At 38.6% G+C, this 16,082-nt stretch overlaps 1 protein-coding gene across 2 annotated transcripts in view; it reads left to right on the top strand.

Moving 5' to 3' along the window:
- The first annotated feature begins 655 nt into the window (after positions 1-655).
- klhl5 (kelch-like family member 5) overlaps positions 656-16,082 on the top strand; it is a 256,324-nt gene continuing 240,897 nt past the window's right edge. For both annotated transcript variants that reach the window (XM_039751303.1, XM_039751305.1), the window contains exon 1: positions 656-937. The gene's annotated coding sequence lies outside the window, so the exon portion shown is untranslated. The remainder of the gene's footprint in view (positions 938-16,082) is intronic.

Consider the following 16,082-nt stretch of genomic DNA (forward strand, 5'->3'; position numbering starts at 1 on the left):
GGCTCCAACCTGTTTTTTAATTATGCGCCAATTCTTGTTGTTGATTAAACCTGTTCTTTAATTCCATGGCTTGTTGCTGCTCACATTGAGTAACAGCGTACATTTCCAAAATTGTTGATTATTTTTCTAAGAGCACACTTAAAATGTTTTGTGGTCCTGAGCAGATCAGCACTCCTGAGACCTTCATCTTTCCTTATTTTCAGACACTGTATTATGGACATAGTTTGCTGGTCATGTTTTGGCTCATTTTGTATTTCATTATTGTTTGGCTGCTAATTATGGGAAAAGAAACAATTAAGGGGTCTGATTCTTCATGAGTAAGTCAATTAAAATAAATCCAAAAAAAGTTAATTAGTAGCAAAAACAGGTCACTAATTTAGGAAAAGGTTAGAATGAAAACCTGCAGCCAGTGCGGTCCTTCCGGACCGGAGTTGAGGAACCTCGCCCTAAGCCTTTTGTACAGTACTGTAGAAGTTGTGCAGTTTAAGCTGGTTATTTACTAGAGGCTGATCCACCCATCAATTATGATAAACCAGCAGCGCGAGGTTCATAAACCGCTCTTTCGAAATTACGTTTCTAGGAATCGCAGCGAGTTTTTTGTCTTCTCTTTACTAGTCAGCGCTCAGATCGTTTCTGAACTCCTTCAGAAGCTCCCACTCTTATCCTGATACGGCGCGAGCGACGCACCGCCTTTTCGAATAACAGTGGTGTGCTCGTGCTCTAACAAAAAAAAAAAAACGTAACAAAAGTGCCGCTTGAACTCCCGGAGCAAGTGGCTCAGTGCTGCGGACAAGTCAAGTGGCGAAGCGCAGCTGCCTGGCACTCGAGTGGCCGCCGTGCGGTGCCAAATCCGGATTAGACGGCCCTTTCGCCGCCGCCTCCAGAGCCCCCTACCCCCTCCCTTTCCCGCCTCTCGCCCCCGCGTGCCACCAACAAGGTAAGGAGAGCCCTTTAATCCGCCTTTCTCCTGGTTTACAGCTAGCTGGCTGGCTGGCTGTCGGACGGGGAGGATGCGCGCGGGCGCGATGCTCCGCTGAATGACGAGGTGCGGCATCAAGACGGGAGGAAAACGCCCGGCTTGATTCAGGGCCTCACGAAGAAGCAAACAAGTTTCAGTATGCTGGGATGCTATTAATCCACTGGGGCCGCGCACCAAACTTTCTGCCCGTTCCTTTGCAGCTTTCTTATCACTCTCTTTCTGATCTCTCTGACCATTAAGCACAAATCGATGCATTTTGCTTGCTCGAATGTGAGCCCCGCCGACCGAAAAGTGCGATGTGATGGGGTTTGGTTGGCATGGCAGGTCAGCTTTGCATCCGCAGGGACTTGGCTTCCTAGTACAGAAGTATGTGCTCGATTTGACTCTTAAGTTCAACGGATCGGCCAAAAAAGGCAAGACCCGGGCGCTGGCATGCCGTAGCCTTTTTGTTTGGAGCTGTCTTATTTAATCACTTAGAATTATTGTTAACGATTCATAAAAATGACAGCCGTAAACTTTAAGTAAGTTGATTAAAATAAACGTAGATCCCCCTAATTCTTTTGAGCATATCCTGCATACGAGACACTCATTCTGCAAAAGTAAATTATCCTGTCTCCTTCCTTCCTTGTTAAACCTGCATTTTTCAATCCAGAGCCGACGGGGGGGATTGGGGGGGCAGAACATTGCTCATGTGGCAAAGGATGCCTCTCAAGAACCAGGCAGACTGGCAGGACACGCCAACCAGTTTATACCTGACAGTAAACCTAGAATCCTGTCTTTGTAGTGTATAAGACAATCCTTAGAAAAATTTGGGAGAACATGTAAGTTGCAATGAATGGCACCCAGCTGGGTTCAAATGGTGTGAAAAAACACAGCTTAGAATTCTATAAACAAAAATGTGTGTAGTGTCCAAAAAATAATGTCATCAACACATACATTTATAATATTAAGTTCTTTGCAGATTGGGCAGGCAGTGTGGTGTAGTGGTTAAGACTTTGGACTTCAAACCCAGAGGTTGTGGGTTCAATAATCACCTCTGAGATTGTGAGTCCCTGAGCAAGTCACTTGACCTGCCTCAGCACCAATTGGAAAGCCAAAAGAAATGTAACCAATTGTATTGTAAATGTTGGTAGTTGCCTTTGATAAAGGCATCAGCCAAATATGTAAATGGAATGAATGTATGTATAGATTGAGTTAATTGGCGAGTGTGTGTATAGGTGGAAGTTTGCATCCTCATCTAAGATTCGTTACTGCGTTGTCCCTAACTCTACCAGTGTAGGCTGTGGACCCACATGGCTCTTTTTCTAATTAAACAGATCCAGAGAATGAATTTTCACTGCTAGTTCTTTTAACTAGTCAGTATGCTGAAACCTTGGGTATCAGACTGGTGTGGTCATTATTATTGTTGCCTTACAGTTCCAGAGTCCAGAGTTAACATTCCTAGCCCATGCTCTGCCTGTGCGATGTTGGCATGTTCTCTCTGCATGGGGGTGTCCTTCAAGTTCTCTGGTTTTTATCCCACATCTCAAAAACATATGTTAGATTAATATAGAATCCATTAAATCATTATAGAGGCATTTGGACAGTATTAGGCTTAGGCAGATTTGTTGCAGATTAAATTTAATGTAAGTAAATATAAAGTGTTACGCATATGAAGTAAAATGTTAGGTTTGAAAACACAATGTCCGGTTCAGGTTTGGGAACATGCACTGGGTACAGCGTGTTGCTATACACACCACACAATGAAACAGCTCGGATCTTGGTTGGCAATCCCCCCATACAGACATGCAGTCCAGTTCCAGTCCCACTCACTGGAAATGACCCTGCATCCAGATCACTCTCTGGGAGTGTCACATGGCCATTGTGCCGTAACTGATGTTCCCTCACAATGCAGGTAATGTGCCTCATTTGGGATTCCACGAGCAACCACTTATTCGACATAAAGTCAAACAAGTGGTACCCAAGGATTCTCAGAAGAGTCGCAGAGCCAAAGGAGTCCAATCTTTGTCTCATGTACCTGGATAGCTTCCATGTCTGACAACCATATAGCAAGACAGGAAGTACCAGGACTCTAAAGACTGTAGTCCTTTTACATAGATATGGGGATCACCACACTCCCCTTTCCAGCGACCTCATGACCCCCCCATGCTCTCCCATTCCGTCTACTGACTTCATAGGAAAAGTCACCAAAGACATGAACGTCACTGCCTAGGTAAGTAAACCTGTCAACAAGCTCGATACTCTCTCCGCAGACAGGCACACTGCCGATGTCTGTATCTAAAGTCATTAAAGGCTTGGATGTTGTTTTTTATCCAGGACACTTGCAAGCCCAGACACTCGGACTCCTTGCTCAGTCTCCCTAGAGCCCTGATCAGAGCCTCCATTGACTCCGTGAAGATCACAGCAAAGTCAAGATCAGTGAATCTTTCTTTGCCAACAGATGCCTCACAGCCACTGGACTCCACTACTTTTTCCAACACCCAGTCTATGCAAGCACTGAACAGAGTAGGAGCAAGAGCACACCCCTGACGAACCCCAGAATCAACTGGGAAAAATGCAGCAGTTAGAACCCAACTAGGTGTTATTGCCTCTTACATGTGCTCCAAAATATTTTAAGGATTTCCTTATACACTATGGCAGGTCTAAAACTCAAAAGTACACCTTATGAGAAGGATTTAGGAGTCGTAGTGGATTCAACACTATCAACTGCCAGATAATGTTCAGAAGCCATTAATATTGCTAACAGAATGTTAGGTTATATACCGCCCTGATGTGCAGAGTGACAAGTCCAAGGAGGTTATGCTCAAGCTTTATAACACACTAGTGAGGCCTCATTTAGATTACTGTGTACAGTTTTTGGTTTCAAGGCTACAAAAGATCATGGCAGTGGTAGAATAAATCCAGAGAAGAACAACTAGGCTGATTCCAGGGCTACAGGGGACAAATTATAAAGAAAGATTATAAGAGCTGAGCCTTTTCAGTTTAAGCAAAAGAGGATTAAGAGATGGCATGATTAAAGTGTTTAAAAATTATGAGGAAAATTAGTACAGTGGATTGAAACTGTTACTTTAAATTGAGTTAATCAAGAACACAGGGACACAGTTGGAAACCTGTTAAGGGTAAATTTCACACGAACATTAGGAAGTTTTTCTTCACACAGAAAACCATAGACACATGGAACAAGCTACCAAGTTGTGTGGTAGATAGTAGGCCTTTAGGGACTTTCAAAACTAGACATGATGTTATTTTTTAAGTAATGGATAGGACTGGTGAGCTTTGTTGGGCTGAATGGCCTGCTTTTGCTTAGATTGTGTTAATTGGTGCCTCTAAAGGCCAGAAATGTTCAGTCTTATTCCTCATTTACATAGTCTTAACCAAGGCAGTCGGCAGCTCATACCCGTGAAGTACATTGGGTACGGAAAGTATTCAGACCCCCTTCAATTTTTCACTCGTTGTATTGCAGCCATTTGCTAAAATCATTTAAATTATTTTTTTCCCTCATTAATGTACACACAGCACCCACATATTGACAGACAAGCATCAGACCAGAGAATCTTATTTCTCACCATTTCAGAGTCCTTCAGGTGTCTTTTAGCAAACTCCAAGATAGAACTTTTTTGGCCTTAATTCTAAGTGGTATGTGTGGAGACAACCAGGCACTGCTCATCACTTGTCCGATACAGTCCCCACAGTGAAGCATGGCGGTGGCAGCATCATGCTGTGGGGGTGTTTTTCAGCTGCAGGGACAGGACGACTGGTTGCAATCGAGGGAAAGATGAATGTGGCCAAGTACAGGGATATCCTGGACAAAAACCTTCTCCAGGGTGCTAAGGACCTCAGACTGGGCCGAAGGTTTACCTTCCAACAAGACAATGACCCTAAGCACACAGCTAAAATAACGAAGGAGTGGCTTCACAACAACTGTGTGACTGTTCTTGAATGGCCCAGCCAGAGCCCTGACTTAAACCCATTTGAGCATCTCATGGGCTAGGAATGCTAGAGTGGTGGCATGGTGGCGCAGTGGTAGCGCTGCTGCCTCGCAGTTAGGAGACCCGGGTTCGCTTCCCGGGTCCTCCCTGCGTGGAGTTTGCATGTTCTCCCCGTGTCTGCGTGGGTTTCCTCCGGGCACTCCGGTTTCCTCCCACAATCCAAAGACATGCAGGTTAGGTGTGTGGGTGTGTTTGTGTGTGTCCTGCGGTGGGTTGGCACCCTGCCCAGGATTGGTTCCTGCCTTGTGCCCTGTGTTGGCTGGGATTGGCTCCAGCAGACCCCCGTGACCCTGTATTCGGATTCAGCGGGTTAGAAGATGGATGGATGGATAACAAAGAGTGAAAAATTGAAGGGGGTCTGAATACTTTCCGTACCCACTGTAAGTTACGTAAGATGACATTCCCAGCTACTGAGTGCAACTTGTCTGCGGCTTGCTTCGACAAAATCAAACGGGTTTCATTTTGTCATTTAGGGGTGAACAGCCATTGAATGCTTATCTGAAAGCACAATGTATATTATATAGCGGCAAGCCATAAAATGATGAACGTGTGTTTTTAGGACCTCATATCTGAAAGGAAAGCACATATATCTGAGGTCTCATATTTTACTTGCAATGACAGAATGAAAAAAGGAAAAAACAGTGTACAGATTGCACCCGAACTTGCCTTAGCTCTTAACCCTTTGGCATTGGCAGCTCCAGCAGGCAACACACTATTTGCTTTACAAAAAAGGACAAGCTAGACTTTGCTGAGACATCAGCATGCAGTCAGTTAATGTGAAATGGCTATCAATATTTGGTCATTTAAATTTATGTGGTCTGGTAATAAGATCGGCAACTGCAGTCAGCAAGTCTAACATGTCCCACTACTGGAAGTCGCTTAATGTGACATTGGCCTTAATGTACTGGAGGTCTGTTCAGAGTTAGTCCTGTACTGCTTTGGGACAGACCCTGCCACTCATGACCCTGAACAGGACAATTGCTTTAGAAAACAGCAGGTGGATGCTGCAATTCCACTTGTATTTCCTGATGAATGTTTAAATTTTCATTTTCAGTTGTGTTCCTTTTCATTTTTTATCTTGTAGAATTGACCAAGTGTTTACTTCAATTAGCCAGTAAATAAGGTATAATAATAATAATACATTTTATTCATATAGCACCTTTTTCATGCTCAACATACCTTGAGGTAGACTCCTAAGACATTTGAGGTCAACTGCCTTTTATTCAGAATTTCCAGCTAAACAATTGGAGCTGCTGAAAGACTCATTCAAATTTAATTGTTCAGCAGACTTTTTGTATTGACATTTTAGAGAGGCTGTTTGACGATATTAATCTTGGCAGCTTTTGTCTTGCTTTCTTACGTTATAAAATATGTTGACTGCAGTCATTTAAATTCAGCAAGAGCTTTGGTGTGTTTAATTAAGTACAATGATTGATTCGGCAGAAACTGGCCATAAATGTAATCGTTCTCTCATCCTGCAATGAAAAACTCTACTAGCAAATTCAAGTTTAAAATTAAAAATAAAAAAACAGAAAAAGAAAACCAAGAAGACCAGCAGTCCAATAAAAATGTGCTTAACTCCCCTGAACCCAGCTGCAGCTCTGTCCTTTTAGAGAAGTTTGCCATAAACACAACATCCTTCCTTTTTGTTCAAGCATGACTGAGGGATGATCTGTGTAGTTTTTCTTATGTTTTCCCTGGTGTACACTAGTTGGCCTTTGACAGCTTAAATGTTGTAAGCGCAGTTTCATTAAGAGATTTTAAATATCTGAATACTTTTTTCTTAGAAAACTTTTCACTCTTAGGTTAAGCACTATCGTGGTTTTTGTGATGTCTTATAAATATTGTATTTTGAAATTATTGAGGATTGCTTTCCTGGTTAGTTTGATAATATCTGTTTGGGCTGTTTTTTCATGAAAGGTAAATTTTTACAAATACTTTATCAGTAAGACCAAATGTTGACACAGTAGTTGGCACCAATTCTTCACAGCTCCAGAGTCCTGGGTTTGAATCCAAAAACTGCCTGTGTGAAGTTTGCACATTCTTTCTGTGTTGGTGTCAGTTTTTCTTGTGGAGTGCCAATTTTCCTTTCTTCATCTCATAGACATACATGGTATAAGTTAAATGGCAAATGTTATATTGACCCAGTCTGATTAATTGTGCATGAAATGGTCCAGCAGTACCTCTCTAGTGTGGGTTCCCAACTTGAACTGGATTGACACTTGCCCCCCACTTGTGACCCTTAGCTAAATACATGCATCAGGTTAGAAACTGGAATGATGGTTCATACTCTAATGTGTGAAATTCAGTTATCTTCTCCTGATTTACAGAAACATCGTATTTGCTGCAGCATTGTTAAATTTGTGAAGCTTGGTAAATATGTTCACTGACCTTTAACTATTTACCACTTATTAAATAGTGTTATAGGCCCATAGCCTTCTTATGGCATCTGAGTTCATAAAACATTAGGAAGTGTCAGACAGAATTTTTATGTGGACAAATCATGGATCTAGTGCAATGAACCTTATATAATGAGTGACCAAGTATAGGTGGAAGGAAAGCTTGTATTTTTTATCAGGGGATCTTGGTGCCACAAGCAAATCACAGTATGCAAGAAAACTATAAATCCAGGAGGGTCATATGAAAACTTCCCATTCTTTTCTGTACAATGCCTAGCCAACCACTTTGTAATCTGGATGTCCAAAAACCTCATTGGTGTTAATCTTAGGTAGGTTCCAACCAGCCATGTTTCTGCGATGTTCACGCTTAGTGCCAGCTTTGTACTACTGCTGACAATCTGGCACCTCATTGGTGCACATTTATGGCTAATACCAGTCTAATGTCTTTTGATCATGATTATGTGGACCATTTATGATTTTTCGATTATAGTCTGGTGGAGAAAAGTAGTTGTTGAAACAAAATACTATAGTGAGCAGTATAGGTCACAGTAAACTGTTAGCTTTTTGCACCCTGTCACTTTCTATACGTGTGTGTGTTATTCAGTCTCCTCATACTGAAGGGCATATTGGGTAAAACAGTCCAAAGATGGTTCTGGTCCTCAAACCGGTTGTTGCAGACACCCATTTTCGCCAAATTATGTGTGAATGTCATTTTTCACTCATTATGAAATACCTACATTTCACTTGTAATGATCACTATGATGAAACTAATCGCCCAGCACCGAATCTATACAAACTGTGGTATGTGTATCAGGTGATCTTCAAAAATATTCAGATATGCAGTCGCAAGATAAGTTTTAAAGAAAGCCTCATGGATTATAAGGGAAGGCTGAAATGGATACAGTATATCACATCCAAATGGGCTCAATTTGGTACCAAGTACTACATGCAGCATAAATAAAGCACTGGGTAAATCTGGAACTTGATACTTTACACCAATAGAGGGGCCAAGTGGGATGGCAAGTACAGTCAGTGCAGCATTGCTACATTATCTGAGCTATCACTGGCGAAACCTTTGCTTGACCAAGGTTTCTGTATAACAATAGGCAGTTTCTGTACCTCACCTGAACTGCTTGAGATTTTACTTCAAAGGATAACTGCAGTTCAGTCGAACAGTGCTGTATGCATCAATGATATGTCTTGTGACTTCCGTCACGTGAATGTGTCAAGCTGCAGTTTGGTGCTGTAGCTGTGTGACAAAATTTTTAAAAGATTGCAATCAAGTGGAAGGACAAGAAAGCCATCTGTCTCCTAAGCATTGCTCACAATGTAGCAGCTGTCGATGCTCATGTCAGGGAAAATGTGGAAGCCACTATGCCTTGTGCTGTGGTAGGCTACAACAACACAATAGGCAGTATCAATAGTATGGTTCAGGCACTGATATTACTCCTTTTCATGTGCAAGCAACAGAAAAAATGTAAGAAATTTGTGCAAAGAAACGATGGTGACTGTCTCAAAACATATCACTCAAAGAATGTATATTAAATGTGCAACAGTACAGAAAGTGACAATATAGACATACCTCTTCCACTGTATTGATATTAACACTTTGGTATTTACATGTTTCTGTTACACATAATAACAATTTTTGTTTTGGAAAAAAACCCAGTGCTTCTGGCTGTTTTTGCCAGGACTAAACAGAACACTAAGGAGGCAGCACATAGCCTGATGTGTTCTGCTCGAATGTGAGCCTCACTGGTGCGAAGCGTAATATGAGGGCAGTTTTTACATTGCGTGGACAGCATTAAGTAACTCCTGGTGCACTTGCATGATTTGGCATGAAGTTTAATTTATGGGACAAAGCAGGGAATCTCGCATACAGATGTAGTGTGCTGGCAGGCCACAATACCCAGTTTCCTGACATTTATTTTAATTGTTGAAAACTATTTACAAAATGGATGGATGGATGATTTAAAATAACAGCTTTTAAAGTTTAAGAAGAAAGTTGATATAAACAGTAGATCTATTCTAATAGTAGGTACTTTTTGGTATAGACTATACTTGCCTGCAAAAATCAATTTTCACTCCATCCTTTAATTTTTTGAACACACACTGCCAGTGTGAAATCTGCTCTTTCTACCAATGTCTATTAATTTGTTCAAGATGCTCCCATGTTCCTTTGACATCCCAAAGGTGTTCATGGTAGAATTTAATTACAAAAATTCAATATCAAGAATTTTTGCTTAATTCATATTCAGATTGTAGAGTGGACATGCAAGTAAGAATTTTTACTGTATTGTGTACACATCACAATACTCCTACTATTAGCACTACCATTTAATAAAATTGGATTTTTTTTAACGACACTGAAATAATAGCAATTGTGCCATATTACTAGGATTTAATTTTTTTCTTAAACAAATTAATATTTTGCCATTCTAAAAACAGCATGGATTATCTGAATTTCCCAGTTATCTGCATGTATTTGCATTTGTACTCTGTTGCTTTGACTCTGCGTTGACAGTAATCAGGAAAAATCTTGTAGTGATTCACTACAATGTCTATGTTTCAATTTGCTGGACTGGCAGTATGGTGGTCCAGTGGTTAGAGGTGCTACCCCAAAGCTCCAGAATCTTGGGTGTAATTCAAAGTCCAGGCACTGTATCGGTGGAGTTTGCATATTATTTCCATGTCTGTGTAGGTGTTTCTGCAGTTACATGCAGTTAAGTTAATTGGAGGTGCTAAAGAGGACTCATACGAGTGATTCTTGTTGTGTGATCATGTTCTTAAGTAGACTAATGATGTGCCCAGTGATTGCTGTTGGCTTTTGACCATTGTTGCTTGGACAGACAATACCTGCAGTGGTTCCTGAACTGGATATAGAGTTTAGAAGATGAATGAATGGATGAATTTCCAGGTGTTTTGTACTAATCTGTGGCCTCATGTAGTAATAACAAATACTTTACTAGATGTGCCGGTCTAAGATGGGTTGAAATCTAAGTAATCATATTAGACCTCAGCATTAAAATTTAGAGTGCAGTGTGTCCATTATACACATTTGGTATAGGATTTGTAAAATCAGTGTTAATGTTTGTGATGTGCTATCTGTTGGATAGCAGAGACATAGCAATCATATGGACACGCAGACAGATGCACATATGCTTGTCCTTAAATTAAGGTGAATTGCTTATATAGGATTTAATTATTATAAGATGTTGTGTGTCTTTATTCCATTGTTTTACCATTAATCATGCAGTGGCTGATACTTTCTGGTAGTATTTCTTGAGATTTTAATTATACATGAATATGTTAACAACTGTATGTAGTTCATGAGTTTTTATACCTATTTTAAAATTAAGTCCCATGTAGTAAATGAATGATCCCGCTTGAAGATTTAGACTATAGTGTGCATTTTTTATGAATTTCATTGCTTACTGAACTAGTAGCGGAAAATATAAAAGTAAAATTTTGTCACATGAATATATAAAATAAACTGTCTTTAAGTATCTCTTTACCTAATTTTCTTGTCAGTTTTAAGCTGATATAGGTTATTTTTTCTGTTTCACTCTGAAAAGTTTTTTGATCCTGGAGAAAATGAAAAATAAGATTTCCTTTCCCGGAGGTGTGGACGCAAAAAACTATGTCTAATTTTTGAAACCAACAGTGGCATCATAGTATACTATACTATATCCACTGAGCCCTGGGTTCAAATCTCGGCCGTCGTTCTGCTTTTGTCTTCTTGGTGATTGTCCTTGAAGTACTTGTTTTTCTGTCTCACTTCATCAAGACATACATGTTAGGTTAATTGGCTAAACTGTACAGTCACAGTATCAGTGTGTGTAAAATAGTGCACCCATTCTGTGGTCAGATCTGAGCTTGTGCCCAGTAATGCCAGAATAGCCACTGGACTCTAGAAGCCCAGCACTGAGTAAGCAGCTCAGTAAATGAATGGAGTGTTCAATGAAATACACAATAACTGTGAATGTTCTGATTTATACTTTAGAAAGTTTTACTGCTTGTGGCAGCTCAGGTTATGTCTGAACAAAACAACCAGGATATTTCTTTCATGGTTTTGGACAGGATGAATATCTTCCTGTATAAAGTATATTCAACTTGTATAAACTGTGACTAAATATTGTTTATTTCTTTACATATCAAAGAACCACACATCAGAAAAATAGCCAGAATGCTCAACCACCTACTAGAAATGGTAAAGCATCTGTGGCTTGTTTATACAAAATTAGAATATTTTGAAATTGATAAAAGTAGTTCTCAAAATTCCTGAAAACAATTTATTTCTTTGCACTAAACCGTGCTTTTTAAACAAGTCAGTTTTCCGACGTTTTCAGTTAAAGTGCAGTACATTGTAGTGATGTCGTAGATTGCATATTCTTCTTAATTTACCCACCTATAGCAGTTTCAGTTTACATCTGGGCATATTTTCCAAATCTATACTTATTCAGGATGGTGAAATGCCTTTTAAATAGGTCAATAAAAAAGAGGAAAGATGGCAGGAGATAGCATCTGCCTAATCAATGCTAAACTTAGAGTCTGGCTCCAAATGGATTTTTGCACAAACTACAGCACAGCCCAGAGACATTAAAGGAGTTTATTGAACAGAGGATGTTCTCTTCTGCAGTGTTAACATTGGCATGATTTGCATGTGTGTTGAAAATGCATCCAGAAAGTACTGGTTTATGCTCTGAATTGCTGAAACACGGATCACAAACAAAAGCAATGTCCAGATGGCTTTACAAATAAATACAGGATGTTTCATTCTAGGGTTGACTTTGGAAAATTCCTTGAAGTTAGAGAGAGCTTTAGTGCATTTTATTGGCTGTCTGTCTCAATGTACCAAGCACCGTCACAGTAAATCACAGCATACAAAAGAAAAATGCACAAGAGTGGTGATACTCTCCTAATGTTATAACTACATTATGAAATATTGGGGCAACACATGAAATTCATTTTCAGCCAGCAAAATTTTTTTTCTATTTTTTTCCTAATTGGCTTCATCCAGTGCAGGATTGTGGAGAGCTGGTGCCTATCCTGGCAACACACATGAAAGGTGCATGGATTCAATTTCAAGTCACAGGAACTGTCACACCTCATTATCAGTTTAAATAATTTATCTTGTTTTTTGTAATGTGTAAAATATTGATGATTGAATATCTGTTTTCTGTGTAATGTGTTGGGGTTTACTCCTTCATGTACTGCTCTGTTTTCATTGAATATCTACAAAAGATTTTTATTTCAGTTATTAGCCCAACAGAATTTTCATAAAACATCTTGGAATTCAGAAACTACCAAATTGGACCAGTTTGTGACCTTGTAAAGAAATAACTGTGGTGACCTGTTTGTACTTTCCATTTTCATTGTGTCTGTTTTAGTCAATTTTATCATTGATTATCATTAATCTCATTGTATTTTTGTGATTTAGACCTTAGACAGATTTAGAAAGCATTTGATATTACAGTGTGAGACTGCTGGTGAGAAAATCCTTTTATATTCATCATTTGCCACATTTATGTTTTTATTATTATTTATTTACTTATTTTACATAACTTCTTCTCAGTTTACTATGATACAGCTGATTTGGCAGGCCTAGTGGCTACAATAATACTGTTTGCATATACATAAGCAGCTGACATAGAATTCGGTACTACCTTGAAACCCCAAGGTTCTCAAAATGAAAAGCCATGGTTGAGATTTCAAATTGCACTTATAATAGTCTCACTAGATGGGGAGCTGCTGCAGTTGTCTTCTGCAATCTGAATAAACCTTTTTAGTACTGTACTAGCTGTAAAGGTAATGCTTTTTTTTCTGTAGACTAATTTACATACCAATTGAGACCACACAAAGACTTTATTACCAAAGGGGAACTACTGTGTCAGCAAAACAGTTGTTAAAGATGAATATGTTGAGAAGTAATGTTGAATGCTTTAAGACACAGTACTGAAAGTCTTTAAAAATGTATAACCTCTAAAACTTTAGAATTGGTTTGCCTGACATTAATTGATTTTCAAGGCTATGGAACATCATTCTTTGTTTTAGGTAGTAAAGATTATATAGAACAAATCCCATTAGTCTAATATTTCCTACTGTTATCAGTGGCAGTGATTAAGAAGGTGTTTGTAATGTCCGCAAATTTTTATTTTCTTCTGATGCAAAAAAGAAATGGTCTGTTTGAGCTGGTGGTATCATTAAGTAGCCATATTATGCTGCAGTTAAACTGTCTTCTGCTTCCACCTTTACCAACCCCAAATACATACTTTGTCTATTCTTCTAACAAGTTTATTCAGTTCAAGATGGCATACCAATCCTAGTATAATTAGACAAAAGGTAGAACCTATCTCAGTATGGGGCATCAATCCATTGCAAACCACACTTGCATGTACTGCACCCTCTCCCAATCATACAGGGTAAATGTAAAGTCACCAGCTAGCCTACAAGTCATGTCTTGTCAGTGTGGGATCAAAACTAGAGAACCTGAAGAAGATTACACTGAGAAGAAAACGAGAACATACAAACACCACACTCCATAAGGGCAGTGACTGGGCTAATATCTGAACTTGGGTCTCTGAAGCCATGCTATCATTTTTTTTTTCTGGAAAGTATATATTTTCAAAAATGTTTAATGCCTGTATAATGTAATTTCCAATGTCTTAGCTGGTTTTAGTTCAAACCTGCATAGTGGCAGTGTGAACATCACAGGATTAATATGGCTTTTGTAACTTTTTGTCCTGTGTTTGAAACCTAGTGGAACTTGTGTGTCTGACCTTGGTTGCACATGTGTGCCATATTTTAACTGTCAAAATATGGATAAATTAAATATTTACAAATGGGCATATTATTGAAAAAAGAACCAAACCACCCCTGCTTGCAAACAAACTTATCCAGTAATCAAGTTGCATATATTATTCATAAGTTAATTAAGTAGATGAAATTTACTTTTAACACCATATATTTAAATACTAAAAAAATTTGTAGAAAATGGCTTCAGTGTAGAATAGGCTATTAACTTATATCCATAGTTGGGATGTGATAGGAAAGCCCACACAAACACAATCAGATGATGACTGGTCACCATAATCTGACACAGAATTATAGATGGGTGAGGCAGCACTGCTGATGCCTACATTATTGTGCTGCCTCTACGAAACTATACATCAACTAATTCATAACTAATAATGATTATGTTTATCATTAAATCTGTACATTTACTGACCACTCCAGTGTACCACATATACCCTGAATTTACCATCTGCCATATAAATGTATTAATTCATTTTCAGAACATGCTTTTTGCACAAGACAAGATAGCTGGTAATGAATGACAACAACTAATCTGATATAGTAGCAATTTCTATTAATGTATTAGAATAGACTATGGTAAAGTACAGTATTTTAATAAGAACATGAATGCAATAAATTGAGTCAGTAAATATTTGTAAATTATGCTTTGTGTTTAGAAATTAAAATACTTGTTTAGTGCTAAGCACATTTTATGTAGAGTAGAATGGATTATTTTTATTATGTGAAATTATTTTCAGACAAGGCAGACATTAAGCTTTGACTTCATAATTAGATTTCAAAATTAAAACAGTGGACTGCCTTATTGTATTATGATTTTTTTTACTTCTTATATGTTTTTTACTTAAATTTTAAAGATATAGAGTCAGTTCACTTTCCTTGTATCACTGAATTTCAGCTACTCCAAACTATTTCTTTAAAGATAATTCAAATATCAAACCGGTTTACAATATCTGTAAAAGAGTCTGCATTGTGGCATTTCATATTAGTATATACTGTAGATTACTACGTTAGGCAATCCTTTTGAGAAAAGAAAGAATAAAACTCATGAACATTGAGGATGTTTTAACTTATAAAATAAAATCAGATGAGTGTGATACATACAAGCATTAGAAAAATGTTAATGAGAACAGGCAGTTCAGACCAACAAAGCTCACCAATCCCATCCACCTAATTTCTCCAAAATACTGTCAGGTTAAGTTTTGGAGGTCCTTAAAGTCCTGCACTCCACCACATTACTTACTTGGTAATACTTTGATAATGTCACTACTTAATCTCGTTTTGTTTGAAATAAAAATGTTTAACCCTTTAATGCCTAGTTGCTGTTCTCTGGGCTTTTTCTAGAGCTGCTGAGCCTTTTTTGTAGCCTGGAGACCAAAACTGTTTTCCAGGTAAGGCCTCACCAGTGCATTGTTTTGCTTAAGAACAACCGCTTTTGACTTGTACACTTCATTTTGTGCTATATAACACAATATTCTGATAACCTTATGTACACTGTCCAGATGTAATATAGGGTCCACCGTGACTCCTAGGTTCTTCTCATACAGGATACTTTCGAGTTTCACACCTCCCATGCATTCAAATTCACATTTTTGCTTTGTTTAAGTGTAATACCTCACATTTGCTTACATTAATTTATATCTGCTACAAAGTACTGACCCCAGAGTGACATGTCTTTTAGTATTACCTTATTCTGATAAGGTTAGTTCTGGAGTTAGCTGTTTTGTGCGTCTTATGGAGCTGTTTTTTTTTCTATTGCAGCTTCTTTTTAATCTCCTTATTTACCTATTAAATGTTCTTTAATTTTTACTGCTTCTACATTTCAAATGAACTTCTCCTTCATTAGATGTAAAACATTTTTAAACCTATTCCACTGCTCCTTGAATGTCTCCACACTTAGTA

Source organism: Polypterus senegalus, chromosome 4, assembly GCF_016835505.1.
Source record: "Polypterus senegalus isolate Bchr_013 chromosome 4, ASM1683550v1, whole genome shotgun sequence".
NCBI classification, from domain to species: Eukaryota; Metazoa; Chordata; class Cladistia; order Polypteriformes; family Polypteridae; genus Polypterus; species Polypterus senegalus.